Here is a 14,265-nt window from a genome sequence, read left to right as displayed (position 1 = left end):
TAGAGCAACACTAAGGCAAGAAAGACCAGCAGAATCTAAAATGACACTTTCCTAAAAACAGTGATCGCTCTCCACAGGCTGTGTCAGGTGACCGATGTGACCTGGAGTCCTTGAATGTTGTCCCTTCCCTATCTAACCATTTACATTCAAGATCAAGTACCTTGGCCCAGGCAATGAGCTAAATGAATTTAACACCCGAATTCTGCACATTGCCCTATGAGCACCCCGTCAAGTAGGCACTCTACATTCCTGACTGGCCTACAAATCCATTTCTGATGAAAGATGTTTCTCCTTTCCCAGAAAAGGGAATTCTTGGAACCATAGCAGTTTCTGGGGACACGCAGCTATTAGGCAAATCTGGCTTAAATCTCTATTGGGATTCAGTATTTTGTTTGAAATTCACACCTAATTGTATTCAGGGCTTATTCCTGGCTCTATGCTCAGGGCTCTATGCTCCTAGCAGTACTCAGGGGATTCTGCAGTCCTAGGGACTGAACCCAGGTCAGCAGCATGTAAGGCCTTATCCCTTTACTAACTTTGTAAAATGGTTTCTCTGGACTACTCATCCACATGAAGAGCAAGAGCTTCAGCCAGAAGAAACGGATTATAATCCGTCAATAATTTGCTTTTGCTAGGACACGTTATGTGACCTAACCTACTTGTTAACTTTTTTTTAATGGCAAGTAATTTTTTTTTCTCTTCCAACAAATAAGTTGGGCAATGCCTGAGAGGGAAAGGGCCCCTCTGAGAAAAAGCTCAACGACCCAATCCAGTGGCTCATCACGGAAACACTGGGGAAACACATTCATGAAGCCACAGTCACAAATGAAGGAGTTGAAAGGACCAAGAAAACAGGGTTTCAGATAAACAGCTAGGACGCGGCTCCATCCCAGCGCGAGCCAGACCGATGACAACACCCTTATGCACTTCATGCCCATCACTCACTCTGCCGTTCTCACATTCCCTGAAAGTCGCCGCGCGGCTGCCAGGGCCCTTGGCACAGCCTCTTCCATCCGTCCTGGGCTACTTTGAGCCGGCTGGACGTCCTCAGGATTCCTCCTGCTCCCTGAGTTGGGAGAATGATGCAAGAGTTTGTTTCTTCTGCTTCCCTCCTCTCCCCTCTGTGCTGATCTGAGCCATGAGTTAGTTCTTCAGCCTTCCAACTATGTACACCTATGTTCAAAGACATGGGGCATGGCCGAGGTGCCTGTTATGTGCCAGTCACCCAGGCTGAAGCAGAATAATATCCCAGTATGTCTGAGACCCTGAAACCCGCAGAGGCTGCTAACATGGATCTTGTCCATGATTTTTTTTTGGGGTTCATGTTTTCATGGAGCCCATGAAATGATGACATTATCCTGGTGGGCTCTGCCTCAGGACCCCTGGACACTCATGCATGTGTCCCGAAGTCCCCATTGCCACTGGCAGTGGCCCCTATGATGAAATAAAATAAGCCTTATGGAATTCTCTAGGCATCAGGAGGGGCTGGGCCGAGGTTCCCATTAATTCTTTGGTGGAGGAGTTTGGTCTCTGGATTCTGGAGAGCTGGAAAATTTGGTGGCCAGACCCCAAATGGTGCTTTTGAAAGGTCATCTTGTGAGTGAAGCATCAGTGGCAAAGGGCCCAGCACAGGAGCAGGGTAAGGAACAAAGCAAAGGAAAAGTCAGGCTGAGAGAACGAGGCAAAGGGCTGGAAGAGAAGGCAGAGGTGCTCACCAGCTGGGATAAAGTCATGGTCTAGCAGGTGGACACACAACCTGCAGGGATTGTTTTATTCACACTGGCCTGCTGGTCCCCAGTTGGTTACAACCCCTCCTCCTACATTATAACTGATGCCCATAGGAGTCCCCAAGTGACTTATGTGGAGTTGGGGAAAGAGGTGGCAGCCCCAAAGAGAAAATCTATGTTCTCCCTCCACCTCTGCCACACCAGGGGCAGCTGGGGAGATTCCTTGGCTGTTAGATTACACCTTGTTTTACCCAAAACAAAGATCATCCGGGTTCCTTTGTATCTGTTTATTTACAATTTGGTTTTATGCCCCCAAACAGAGATTGTCTTACATGTAAAGCTGGGTGGGACTGGCTCAGGATAAGTACTCTGTCCTTATTCCCCCACCTGGGGATGGTCTCTGTACTCAATGAAAATGACAGTTTTGGCAGGCAGCTGGCTCTTGATATGAGGTACAGGATTGCAAGACTTCCTGTGTTTTACCCTCAACCTGGTTTAGATTATTTCATATGTGACCCTGCTTCAGACCTGTTCACCCAGGGTTGGAAATACAGTGCATGGGGTGATTTTACACTCGGCCCTGCCCTGACACTTCCTAGGCACAGACTTCACCTTCTCCAAACCCACAATTACCCACTTGTTCTGCATGTAATGGGGGTTGATGTTACCCCTGATTTCTCATGGACTTGGGCTGGAGCAAGGAATTGCTTTTTGCAGGAGAGAAAATCAGGCCTAGGCCTCATCAGGCCTTTCAGGTTCGCATCTTTCCCTCTCAGGGGGAAAAATATTCAGGAGGAGACTCAGCAGTGAAGTAAAGATAGGTTTTATTTGAAAGTTTTGAGGGAGGGGAAGAGAAAGGGGGGTGAGTGGGATGGGGTGGAATGGGGAGAGAACAAAGGTTTCTCCAGTGTGGGGAACTACCATGTTGAAGTAGAAACACGAAAGTCCAAACTCTGGGGGTAAAAGTGTTACCATGTTCTCAGGTACCAAGTACCAGGCAGTGCGTGTATCTGGGTGTTATATGCACCACATCTGGGTGTCACATGTGTGTCCCTCCTTTGTTCAAGTTGGCTATTATAAGGCTCTCCAAGCTATCCAGCATAGGGCTTTCTCTCAGATCAGAGCCCTATTGCTAGGTGGAGAATTGGGGACAGTTGATGGCTGTTGACCTTCCTTTCTGGGGCTTTATTTCTGCAGGAGCTTCTCTAGGAAGGAGGGCCCAACCTTGTTTGGGAGTCCAGTCTCCTCTGGGTATCCAGCCTTCTCTGGCAGGTTCAGCCTTCTCTAGCAGGGGTCAGCCTTCTCTGTAAGGGTCTAACATTCTCTGAGGGACCAGCCTTCTCAAAGGGTTTCAGCCTTCTCAGGAGGATGAAGCATTCTTCAGGCTGTAGTGGGCCCTCAGGTCTTAGTTTCTATGTCCTTGAAGTGGGTCCTAACAGCCTTAAGGCTGGTTGCTTTTATTGCTCTCAAGAACTCACTGACATGGGGGCCCTTTCCCCACTCTGCTTGCCTGCCTGCTCTGTTGAGTCCCAACATGTGGGGAACCAATAGCACCCATCAACCCAGAGAGGACTCAGACCTGGGCCAGAAATGTAAATAATTTTGGGGGCTCTTGCCTAATGCTAGAAAATTGTCAAGAAAAGAGCATCTTTTAAATGGGCTCAAAAGTTCAATTTACTTCTGTCAAGAAGTAAAGAAAGGCCATTTGCCCAGTAACTGCATGTAGATAATTTAAGGAGAGACAGGAGGAGAGAGACAAGGGAGGAGGAGAAGAGATAGGGAGAGGACAGAGGAACCAACCAGGTAGTCAATGGGTGGACTGGAAATATTTCAGATCAAACCCAGCCTAGGGGTTTGGGGAAGAAACCTTGTTCCAGCCTGTATCTGACATATGCTCCATGGGAAACCTTGACCCTGCTTCACTTTCTTCTCATGGAGTCCCAGACCCTGTTGTTTCACTATTCTCTGGCTGCTTGACTAGCTGCTCCAAGTGCATTTCCCAGGTGAGCAAGGGGCCATTCTTGCTGCAGCTCCCATTCATCCCTCCCACACCCAAGTCAGCTTCTCCATGGTCCCACAAGCTGCATCTTCAGGCTACTTGTATGCTGAAAGGACTGTGGGTTAGGTGGTCTCAGCCCAGTTAATGCCTGATGCTGATTTCTGAGATTTCCTGTCTGAAAAGTGGCTTGGCAGAGCAGTTATAGACTGATTGGAAACTGCTCTTTGCTGCCGGTGGACCTACTGTGAGGCTTCAAATAGCTTTTGGCTGAACCTCACAAAGGAGACTTGGTGATTCCTTGGGTTCTTGGTCAATTTTAGGAGTTTGTTTCCAGCCCCCTGCCCCCAGATCTCTGTGGATCAAGGAACCCATACTCCAGTGCTGGAAACCGTCACATATCAGGATGTCTCAACATGTCACATCTGAACCGTGTCCTCTTTCATTATTTTTGGAAGAGGCATCAGCCAGGTCTGCTGACAGCGTTAGTGGTGCTGCCATTTTAAGCAAGTCTTTCCTGGCTCATTTGAGCAAATCCTGTTTTGCTTTTTGACCAGCCCTGACTTGTCACCCGAGTGCTGAGAACAAACTATGAAAAATATGTGCAAGTCTACTGATGACTTCACTCTCTCAGCCATGCATCTTCACGGATAAATGTGAGAAAATGCAAGTTAATCTGACAATCTCTGGGCAAAGTTTGTGTGGGAACTTTCTTTACAAAAATGGAAGTTTTGTTTAATAAAAATGGGATTGCATTTTACATGCTATTGTGGCCCACTTTTCAACTTAAAAAATAGCTTGTGAGTCTTCTTTCTTGACAAATATTTCCGGCAGCATTCAACAATGATCCCCTATTATGATATTCTATAAAGTACTGTTTATGTAACTGCTTCTTTTTGCTAGATAATGTGAGTTTTGTTTATTCCTCTTACTAGAATGTTACATAGAGCAAGCTGCTTTGTGAAGTTAAAGCTTGGCTTACATTCTTGAATAATTCATTTGGAAAAACTCTAAAATGTGACTGTTTTGAGGAATTTACACAAACTGGTAAAACTTTTGATGTCCCTGCACATTAATTTCATTGCGCATTTGTTCCAACCCAGTTTATTTGTTTGTTTTTAGAACTCTTGATACAATTTTTTATTATGGGTACACCCCCGTCCAATTTTATTTTTTTGGCATAAGATTCACATCGACATGATGAAATACATTATTGTTTGGTTTTTCTGTTCTCAATTTGCCTTTGTTTTGTGATGAACTTTACAGCCTATGGGAGGATGGAAAACAAATGCAAGCCACAGCATTTAATGCAGAGCATGACAGGCCTCAAATCCCTACAGTTCATTTAATTTCCAAAGCATCATGACAACACACGAAAGCTGTTTCAGATGAGCTATGTGGTCTGGGTGAACCCACCTAACTGCCCTCTAGTCTGTGAGCTGTTGGTCTTTTCCAGCCAGAACTTTGACACAAACTGGCAGGTGAATGGGTAGTGGTGGGTTTACTCAACATCTTGCTTCTTAGGTGGAGGAGAAACTGAGGTGGAGTTTATTGCTGGTTGTGATGCCACTCAGGGGTACTGAGGCGAGTAGCCCCAATTCCTGGCCTTAAAGGGTCTCCCCTCCTCCTGAGATGCACAAGTGCTTCTTTAGATAGTTGGACAGGGAAGAAAACACCAGTGTTACTGTATAAATGTTAATGTATCTTTAAAGGGTGATGACGCCCTCCCTGTAAAGGTCAATGGACTGGGACCGGCCCCCCAGTCATGGTCAATTGACCAGGTATAAAAGGGGAAGCCTTACAGTTAGACTGGGGGCCCAAGATAAAATCAGAGGAGAGTCTGCAGGCTGGGGGGCCTAGGGTTCCAGACCCCCTCACTCCCATTGGACCTAATGTGTATACAGCATCAGCAACATCAGCCAGATGTACTTTTTTATTGTTTTGTTTTTGGTTTTTGGCTCACATCTGGTGATGCTCACGGGTTACTCCTGGCTCTGTGCTCAGAAATTGCTCCTGGCAGGCTCAGGAGACCACATGGGATGTCCAGGTCCTTCCTAGTCTGCTGCATGCAATGCAAACACCCTACCAATGTGCTGATGTGCTATCACTCTGGCCCCAGCCAGAGGCACCTTGTTCTGCTTTCTCTCCCAACGAAATGTAGAGGGTAGACTCTAGAGCTATAAGTCCTCTCCTTGCTGCTACTGTTGCTTCCTAGGGCTGTACTAAGTAAAAAAATTTTTTTTTGCCTTTTTTTTTTTTTTTTACCACACCTAGTGACCCTTAGGGGTTACTCCTGGCTATTACTTCTGGCTTGGGGAACCATAGAGGAAATCCAGGGGAGCGAACCACGGTCTGTCCTCGGTTAGCCGCATGCAAGGCAAACACCCTACCACTTGAGCCACCACCCCAGTCTTGATTTTTTCTTTTTAGTTTTGAGACATACTCAACAGCACTCAGAGCTTACTCCTGACTCTGTGTTCATGGATCACTCCTGGTGGGGCTTGGGTGTTGAGTATTGAACTTTGGTAGGTCACTTATAAGGAAAGCACTGTAACCCCTAAGCTATCTCTCCAGCCCCATATTTGGGATTCTTTCATAATAACAGTGTTGGCTTGCAAGGACCAATTCATAACTAGACTAAGGAACATCAAGGATGACTGTATTGGGAGAAATGTTAGAACTTTCTGTTTGGATTTTGCTTGAGTAGAAGGACACTTGAGCCTCAAAAGGCAAATATGGGGGGGAAGAAGGTGACCTGGGAGTCATCTGTAGATCTGTTGGGAGGAGGAGGAGGAGGAGGAAGAAGAATAATGAACTTTTCCAGGACCAAAGAACAGAGGGGACACAACCCAGAAGAGAAGAAATGATGGAAAAGAATGGAGGTGGTGTGAAGAACTGGCAGCCAGCACACGAAAGAATGAAAATGCAAGTATTGGGTTGAGAGAGAGAGAGAGAAAGAGAGTGAGATGGCATCCCTTCCCCCCTCTTCCATGCCAGAAAGGACCCCAAAATGAAGTCCTGTCTGCATAATTGGAAAGCTCGGTGTGGGGCTCTCTCCCCCCTCCACTCTAATTGCCGTTTTCATTTTTATTTTTAAGATGACATGGTGAAATGGAAGCGGAAAGGACGGGAGCGGATGAGAGGAAGCGAAGAGAGGGTTATGGAGGAGGAGGAAGAGGGTGGCGGAGCCACACAAAGGCGCCCGAGAGATTCAAAGGGATGCAGGAAGAAGAAAGTTCCATTTGTCCTGGAGGAGATCATTAATGGCCGCAGTGCTGTGAAGTGGACAAAAGCCAGTGGGTAGTGAGGTCAGATGAGAGAGCTGAAGAAGAATTCTTTTTTTCCACACGTAGAATCGTAATAATTCACTTCGCAGTCCCCCTGGGCCCAGGCCACTTTGCTTCTGGCTTCTCATGTGGGGATTTTGCCTATATCTTTTTTTTTTTTATTGCAAAAGCTGATAAATGAAAACCTGAACAAAATAAAGCAAGCCAGCTTATGAGTAAGTTTCTTTGGCCTTATATTTGAACTGCATAATAAAGACATGGTAAAATCTCTCTCGCTGCCCGCTCCACAGCTTCCTAATGGGCCTGTGCCCACGTTTAGGAGAGACATGCCTGGTGGTCCAAGGTCACCGCCAGAGCCTTTTCCCTAAGTGGTTTGTGCATCTTTCTCTTTCTCTCTCTCCTTTTAAATCCATAAAAGACAAAATGAGTATGAAAGGCAACGCAATATAGGTTTAAGGAACTCAAAGAGCAAAGTGCCCTTCGGGGCTCTTTGAATTTCTTGAAATTAAGTTCTTAAGACTCCCGGCCTCGGCTTCAAATAAGAACCTTGATATGACTCCAGAAGGCGGCGGAAAGGACGAAGCCAAGAGTTTTTGCTGATAGGGAAAAAACTGCACATGCAGAGAGAAGCTTCAGGGCTTCATCTCCAACCCCACCCCTGGATCACTGACCTGCAGTAGATTCCTTGACAGTGAGGGGGTTCCCTGCCTCTGGGGCTGCATCTTCTGCACATTTACAGCCAAGGGGGAGGGAAGTAATTATGGAGGTGATTCCATCCCTCCAGGTTGTTTGGCCCACTGTGTACATCTTGCTGGGGGGCTGGATGGACCCTGGCTTCTCCTCAGGGCCTATGGCCACCCTCTGGGGGACCCTGGCCAAGCCATTTCTGATGGGCCAGGTGCTTGTAGGGCATTTGTAGATCTGACCTTCATTCTGCTTCTCAATGTCTCTATCACCCCTGGCATGGTCCTGGTTGGGGGTGCGGTGGGGGTATGGTCAGAGTCATTGTTCTGGCCAGAGCACTGAGCTCCCAGGTCAGGTTCCCAAACCCTCCTGTTTATTTGTATAGGAGTCACAATAATTGGTGCCCTGGGAACCATGCCCATTGGTGGCATTCAGGCTGCATGCATGCTCATTAGGACCTCTAGTCATTGCTTGACCACTGGGCTTTATTTCTTTGTTTCTTTGGGGCCATCCTCAGCAGTGTTCAGGCTGACACCTGGTTCTGTGCTTAGGGGCCACTCCGGGCATTGCTAAGGGGATCCTATGGGGTGTTGAAGATAGAATCCAGTTTGGCTTTCAGCACTGAACTATCTATCTCTCCAGGCTTGGAAGGATATATTTAAGCTTGTGTGTGTGTGTTTATGTTTCATGGACCACACCTGGCCATCTTCAGACAGACTTTCAGGGGTGCTCTGGGGACCATGTAGGGCAAAGCTTGTACTTCGTTTTCTTAAATGTGTCTTTTGCTAAGGGGACCCTCTTCCTTTTTCTGTTTTTGTTTTCTTAGACTTTCCTTTTGCAGAGGGGACCCACTTTCCTTTTTGTGTTAGATGGCATTCATGTAGGTCAGTCTCCTTTTTCTGCTGGGTGAAAAGAAAAGTCCATGCACTTGCCTTATAGTGATGAACCTGGGCTCGATTCCTAGTACCCACTATGGTCCTCTGAGCAGCGAGACATGAGTAGTCCCTAAGCATTGTCAAGTATGTCTCCAAACCCTCTTCCCAATAAATAAATAAATAAATACAAAATCTTTTTAAAGAATGTTCTAAATAAGATAACTAGTAAATGAGGATATTTTATTATGAAAGTTGCTGGATGATTAAATATTCCCAGCAGTGCCACAGGCCCATATGGCCTTGAGCAACTTGGGATGAACAGCATCACATCAGCAACTCAATTCTGAGGGTCTGTTCTGGGGGCCAAAGAATCTCTGGGTGCACCCCAGGTTTTCCATCACTGCTAGGGAGCCCCACTATTTCTGTGCTTTCTCTGCTGGTGCTGGTTCTTAGGAGATACTTGGAGAAGGACTCAAGGGTGATATGTCCTGATAGCTATCATTAGACAAAGAAAAAAATGAAACTGTAGATGAAGAGGAAAGAAAAAGCCAAATGTGACCAAGTGTTAAAAAAACAAGCATCAGGGGCTGGAGAGATAGCATGGAGGTAAGGCGTTTGCCTTGCATGCAGAAGGTCGGTGGTTTGAGTCCCAGTATCCCATATGGTCCCCTGAGCTTGCCAGGAGCGATTTCTGAGCATAGAGCCAGAAGTAACCCCTGAGTGCTGCTGGGTGTGACCCAAAAACAAAAAACAAACAACAAACAACAACAACAACAAAAAAACAAGCATCAGGTAACTCCAGGTGAGAGGATGCTGGAGGTTTGTTCTACTGTTTTCACAATTTTTTTTGTAGTGGAAATTTTCAGAGTAAAATGTAGAGGAGAAATGCTCTCCTTCTCTGCATTTGTGGGGTACCCTACATGAGGACAGCCCCAGGGACTTGAGAGCAGTTGGACTGCAGATGTGAGGCTCTGATAGGGTCTTGATGCTCCTGAAAGCTGAGTCTGGTTGGGTTCCATGGCAGGAAAAATAGAACAGTCAGGCCCCGTCCTTGGAATTATTCTGTTTCCCAAATTTCTACTTGTTTCTGCCTCTTGTTTGATACAGAAAATCATTGCACTGCACAAAATAAAAGGGAAAATGAATAATTATCTAAATGGCCAAAGACAGTTCATTGAATAATTAGATGCATGAAGTCTACGACTTTTCCTCCTCAATGATCAGGTTTGGTTTTCTACAAATGTCTGCACAATTCAGACACTGAGAGTGTTACAATTTCGGATTTTTTTCTTCAGGCTATTTTATTTATGCTATGTTATGTTCAGATCAGGAAGGTTCCAGCACATTCTCCTGCCTCTAGGTGGAGGAATCTACATCTGTGTTGTCTTCTGAATCGAAACAGAAAAGGTTTCTAATTCTCATGCTTAGGTCATGTTAGTCCTTACATGAATGAGACAAGAAATAGTTTTTCAAGCTTATGTGTGGGCAGAAAAACCGCAGGCCAAACAAAAAGAAAAGGAAATGCTGTTTCCTGATCAAGACAGACAAACCTATTTGCTAATTCACCTAATAATTTCCAGTGGTGAAGATAAGAGGTTCATTCAGCTATAAGAAAACTCACCTCAATCACAGAGACTGGCACACATCACAAAGAACAAGAATAATCAGTGCAGGCAGGGATGTGGAGAGAAAGGAACTCTTATTCATTGCTGGTGGGAATGCCATCTAGTCCAGCCTTTATGGAAAACAATATGGAGATTCCTCCAAAAATTGGAAATTGAACTCTCATATAGTCCAACTATTCTACTTCTAGGGATATACCCTAGGAATTCAAAAACGCAATACAAAAACCCATTGCAGTGCTAGTTACAATAGCCAGAATTTGGAAGCAACCAAGATGCCCTTCAACAGAAGAATGGCTAAAGAAACTGTGGTACATATACACAATGGAACAGTATGCAGCCGTCAGGAGAGATGAAGTCATGAAATTTTCCTATACGTGGATGTACATGCAATCTATTATGTTGAGTGAGATAGGTCAGAGAGGAAAGATAGACACAGAATAGTCTCACTTATCTATGGATTTTAAGAAAAATTAAAGACATTTTTGTAATAAGGTCCAGAGACAATAGAGTTAAAGCCTGGAAGGGCCAGAAGAACCAGCTCACAATTTGAAGCTCACCACAAAGAGTGGTGAATGCTGTTAAGGAAATAACTACACTAACAACTAGCATGACAGTGTTAAAGAATGAGAGAAGTAGAATGCCTGTCTCAAATACAGCAGGAGTGGGGGGGGGTATTGGTGGTGGGAATATTGCACTGATGAAGTTGGTGAAACCCAACTACAAACATGCTTGTAATCATGGTGCTTAAATAAAGATTTATAAGAAAGAAAGAAAGAAAGAAAGAAAGAAAGAAAGAAAGAAAGAAAGAAAGAAAGAAAGAAAGAAAGAAAGAAAGAAAGAAAGAAGAAGAAAGAAAGAAAGAAAGAAAGAAAGAAGAAAGAAAGAAAGAAAGAAAGAAGAAGAAAGAAAGAAAGAAGAAAGAAAGAAAGAAAGAAAGAAAGAAAGAAAGAAAAGAAAAAGAAAGAAAGAAAGAAGAAAGAAAGAAAGAAAGAAAAAAGAAAGAAAGAAAGAAAAGAAAGAAAGAAAAGAAAGAAAGAAAGAAAGAAAGAAAAGGAAGAAAAAAAAAGAAAGAAAGAAAGAAAGAAGAAAAAAGAAAAGAAGAGAAAGGAAAGAAGAAAGAAAAAGAAGAAAGAAGAAAAAAGAAAGAAAGAAAAAAGAAAAGAAAGAAAAAGAAAAAAAAAAAGAAAGAAAAGAAGAAAGAAAAATCATCTCAAATAAAGGGCCTTTGGAATGGAGAGAGTGTTGCAGGGAGGATGTTTGCCTTGCATGCTGCCAAATTAGGTTTAATCCCCACATTTCATATGGTCCTGTGATTACTACCAGATCTACTACCTGATCTCTGAGCTCAGAGTAAGCCCTGAGCACTGCTAGGCATAGCCCCAAACAGGGAAGGGAAAGGAAGGTAAGGAAAGGGAAGGAAAGGGGTGGGGAGGGGAGGGAAGCGAAGGGAACAGAGGGGAAGGGAGAGGAGGAGAAGGAAGCAGAGGAAAAAGGAGGGGAGGAAAGGGGAAGAGAGGGGAGCAGAGGGGAAGAGAGGGAAGGGGTGCAGAAAGGAGCAGAGAGGAAGGGAGAGGAGGGGAGGGGAGGAAAAGGGAGGGGAAGAAAGAGGAAGAGAGGGGAGGGAAGGAGAAGGGGGTGGGGAGGAGAAGGAAGGGGAGGGGAGGGGGAGGGGAGGGGAAGGGAGCAGAGGGGAAGAGAGGTGAGCAGAGGAGAGGAGAGGAGTCTAAAGGTTCTGGGCACCAGATGAGGAAGATCTGAATGTTGCTTTTGAATTATGCATGCTCTTTGACAGCTCCACTGGGCTGAAGCAGATCAGCACAGTATCATTTCTGTGCTCCTAATCTAGGATAAGGTGTGGAGCTGATCTACAGAACAGAGCCATGCTTCATTGTAGGGGCCTCTATCAGGAGAGAGAGCCAATGTAACCCAATATCAGCACTAAGAGAGCTCCAAGAGTCATCTGCCTTGACTAGGGTGGAGTGAGCTGGTCTTGGGGGGAGGCTTTCTGGTCAAAGATCTGGTGCTGCTGTCCCCTGTTTGTCTGCTCTGCTATCTATGTTGCCACCCTAGTCCTGATCTGGCTTTCCTGATGGATCTTTAGCAATGACCCTTGAAACAACTGGATTCTGCAATCCTATTCTTAGGGCCTTGGTGGGGGCATGGAAAAGACGTGTCTTATTTCCTTACCTGGTGGAAGCCGGAGGCATTGGACAAGATTTCCTGGCTTTAAGGAAAGAATAATCATGGCCTGCATTAGCCATCACCATCCTCTTGTTCTTCTGAGGAAGTCAGAATGATTTGTTGGGCCTCCCCAAAGCAGGAAGACCCAGTATCTCAGAACAAACCTGTTCCCCACCATCCAGCATCTTACCCCATTTGTGACTTTCCTCCGTTTATACCTGATGCATGACCAAACCTGAAGTTAAGATTTTACTTCAGATCCTCCCATTTGGACAAGGGAGCTTTTTCATCTTTCCAGAACATTCCAAGGCATTTCCAAGGCATTCCCTCCCAACCCTTGCCCTTTATGGAAGATCCAATCATCCAAAGGAAACATACATTACACAGAGAACCCCTTCCACCTCCCCTCAATGTTGGTTTTTCTCTTCATCACGCCAACAGAGAATAAGATGGTGCGTGCAGGCAGGGACTTTGTTCCACTGGACCCTTCCGATAGGTCTTGGGACATTTTAGGCTTTGGGGGCCATTGGATGGGAGGTAACATGATAGAACTTGCTCTCCACATATGAGGGAGCCAGAATGACTTGGTCTATGACACTTAACAGTTCTCCATGGCCTCAGCTGGATCCAATATAGCCCTTGGATAGGTAACTGGCCAAACATCTTCTTCCTAGTGTTGACAGAGCTCTGAACTCTCTTCTCAGGCTTCCCAGATCCAAGTTTTTCCTTGGGCTGGCTTTCAGCCCATCTCTCCCAAGTCCTATTCTTTAATTCACACACGCATGTCCCACTCCTCCTTTTCTGATGAACACAATGAAGGGAAGAGAGAGCAAGGGAAGGGCCCAACAGAACAGACAGCTCCCAGCTTTCATCTCAAGGGGCTTTGGTCCTCGGGTCCACGGGACTCTGGTTTTGGAGTCCCGGCCCAATTTGAACGTTCCAGCTGCCTATTACTGGTGGAAAAGGGGGAGGGAAGAAAGGGCCGCCCCTCCGTGTCTTTGCCTTCATCTGCTGTACACATGGACTTGCATGCGGCTGACCCAAACCTCACTGACACACCAGCGTGCGGCCGCCGGCCGCCGGTGTTTGATTTATAAATGGAATGCCTAATAGGCACGACGCCTTCTGAGCTCCGACGTTCGTGGGGAATCGCATGCCGCTCACATGAGAAACCGAGATCTCTTTTTTTATTATTTTAATGAATTGAGTTTTGACAGAGCACCAGGGAGATGAGAAGGTACCTGCCAATAGCCCTCTGATTGTGAACTCGGCCAATTGGCGCGCGTGAGCACGGGGCCGACGCTTGTCAATTGGGTTTGTGTGTTCAGTCAAGGTTCCGCTGCGGATTTGAAGCTCTCCCTCAAACAAAGCCCCACTCGCTCTGACGGTGGAAGCCATTCGCATCATTCTCTTCTTTGTTTCTTGAAAGAGACCCAGGTTGGTTTTTTTTTTTTTTTAATTTTTTTTAAAGAGAGAGAGAGAAAAAAAGAGAGAGAAAGAAAGAAAAAAGAAAGAATCCATTGGGGGAGACAAGGTTTGGAGATAATGATGGTGGAGATGAGCAAAGGCAGCAGGTTATGAATTCCGGCCTAAGTTGGCAAAAGAGGAGCAGGGAAGGTTGAAAAAGTGTGAAAGTGCTGGGAGACCAAAGGATCAACCCATAGGAGAATGTCCAATGGATAACTGGGGGGCCTCTGTAACTCAGAAGAATGGAGGTCCAGATGGAAGCATTTGGAAGGAGAAATAAAATGCTCCTTCTTGGGGGATAGGAGGGAGGTGAGGTGTTTGAGATCCTTGAGACATGGGGGGGTGAAATGCAACAAAAACCCAGGGAAGAAATATGGTCAGATGACAGGACAATAATCCCAGGTTGATGGGGACCTTGGCAGC

At 45.7% G+C, this 14,265-nt stretch overlaps 1 protein-coding gene across 1 annotated transcript in view; it reads right to left on the bottom strand.

Moving 5' to 3' along the window:
* Nucleotides 1-14,265, bottom strand: part of PROX1 (prospero homeobox 1) — a 612,185-nt gene that overhangs the window by 444,946 nt on the left and 152,974 nt on the right. The gene's annotated exons all lie outside the window — the stretch shown is intronic.

Source organism: Suncus etruscus, chromosome 3, assembly GCF_024139225.1.
Source record: "Suncus etruscus isolate mSunEtr1 chromosome 3, mSunEtr1.pri.cur, whole genome shotgun sequence".
Taxonomy (NCBI): domain Eukaryota; kingdom Metazoa; phylum Chordata; class Mammalia; order Eulipotyphla; family Soricidae; genus Suncus; species Suncus etruscus.
This window is presented reverse-complemented; position numbering and strand designations above follow the sequence as displayed.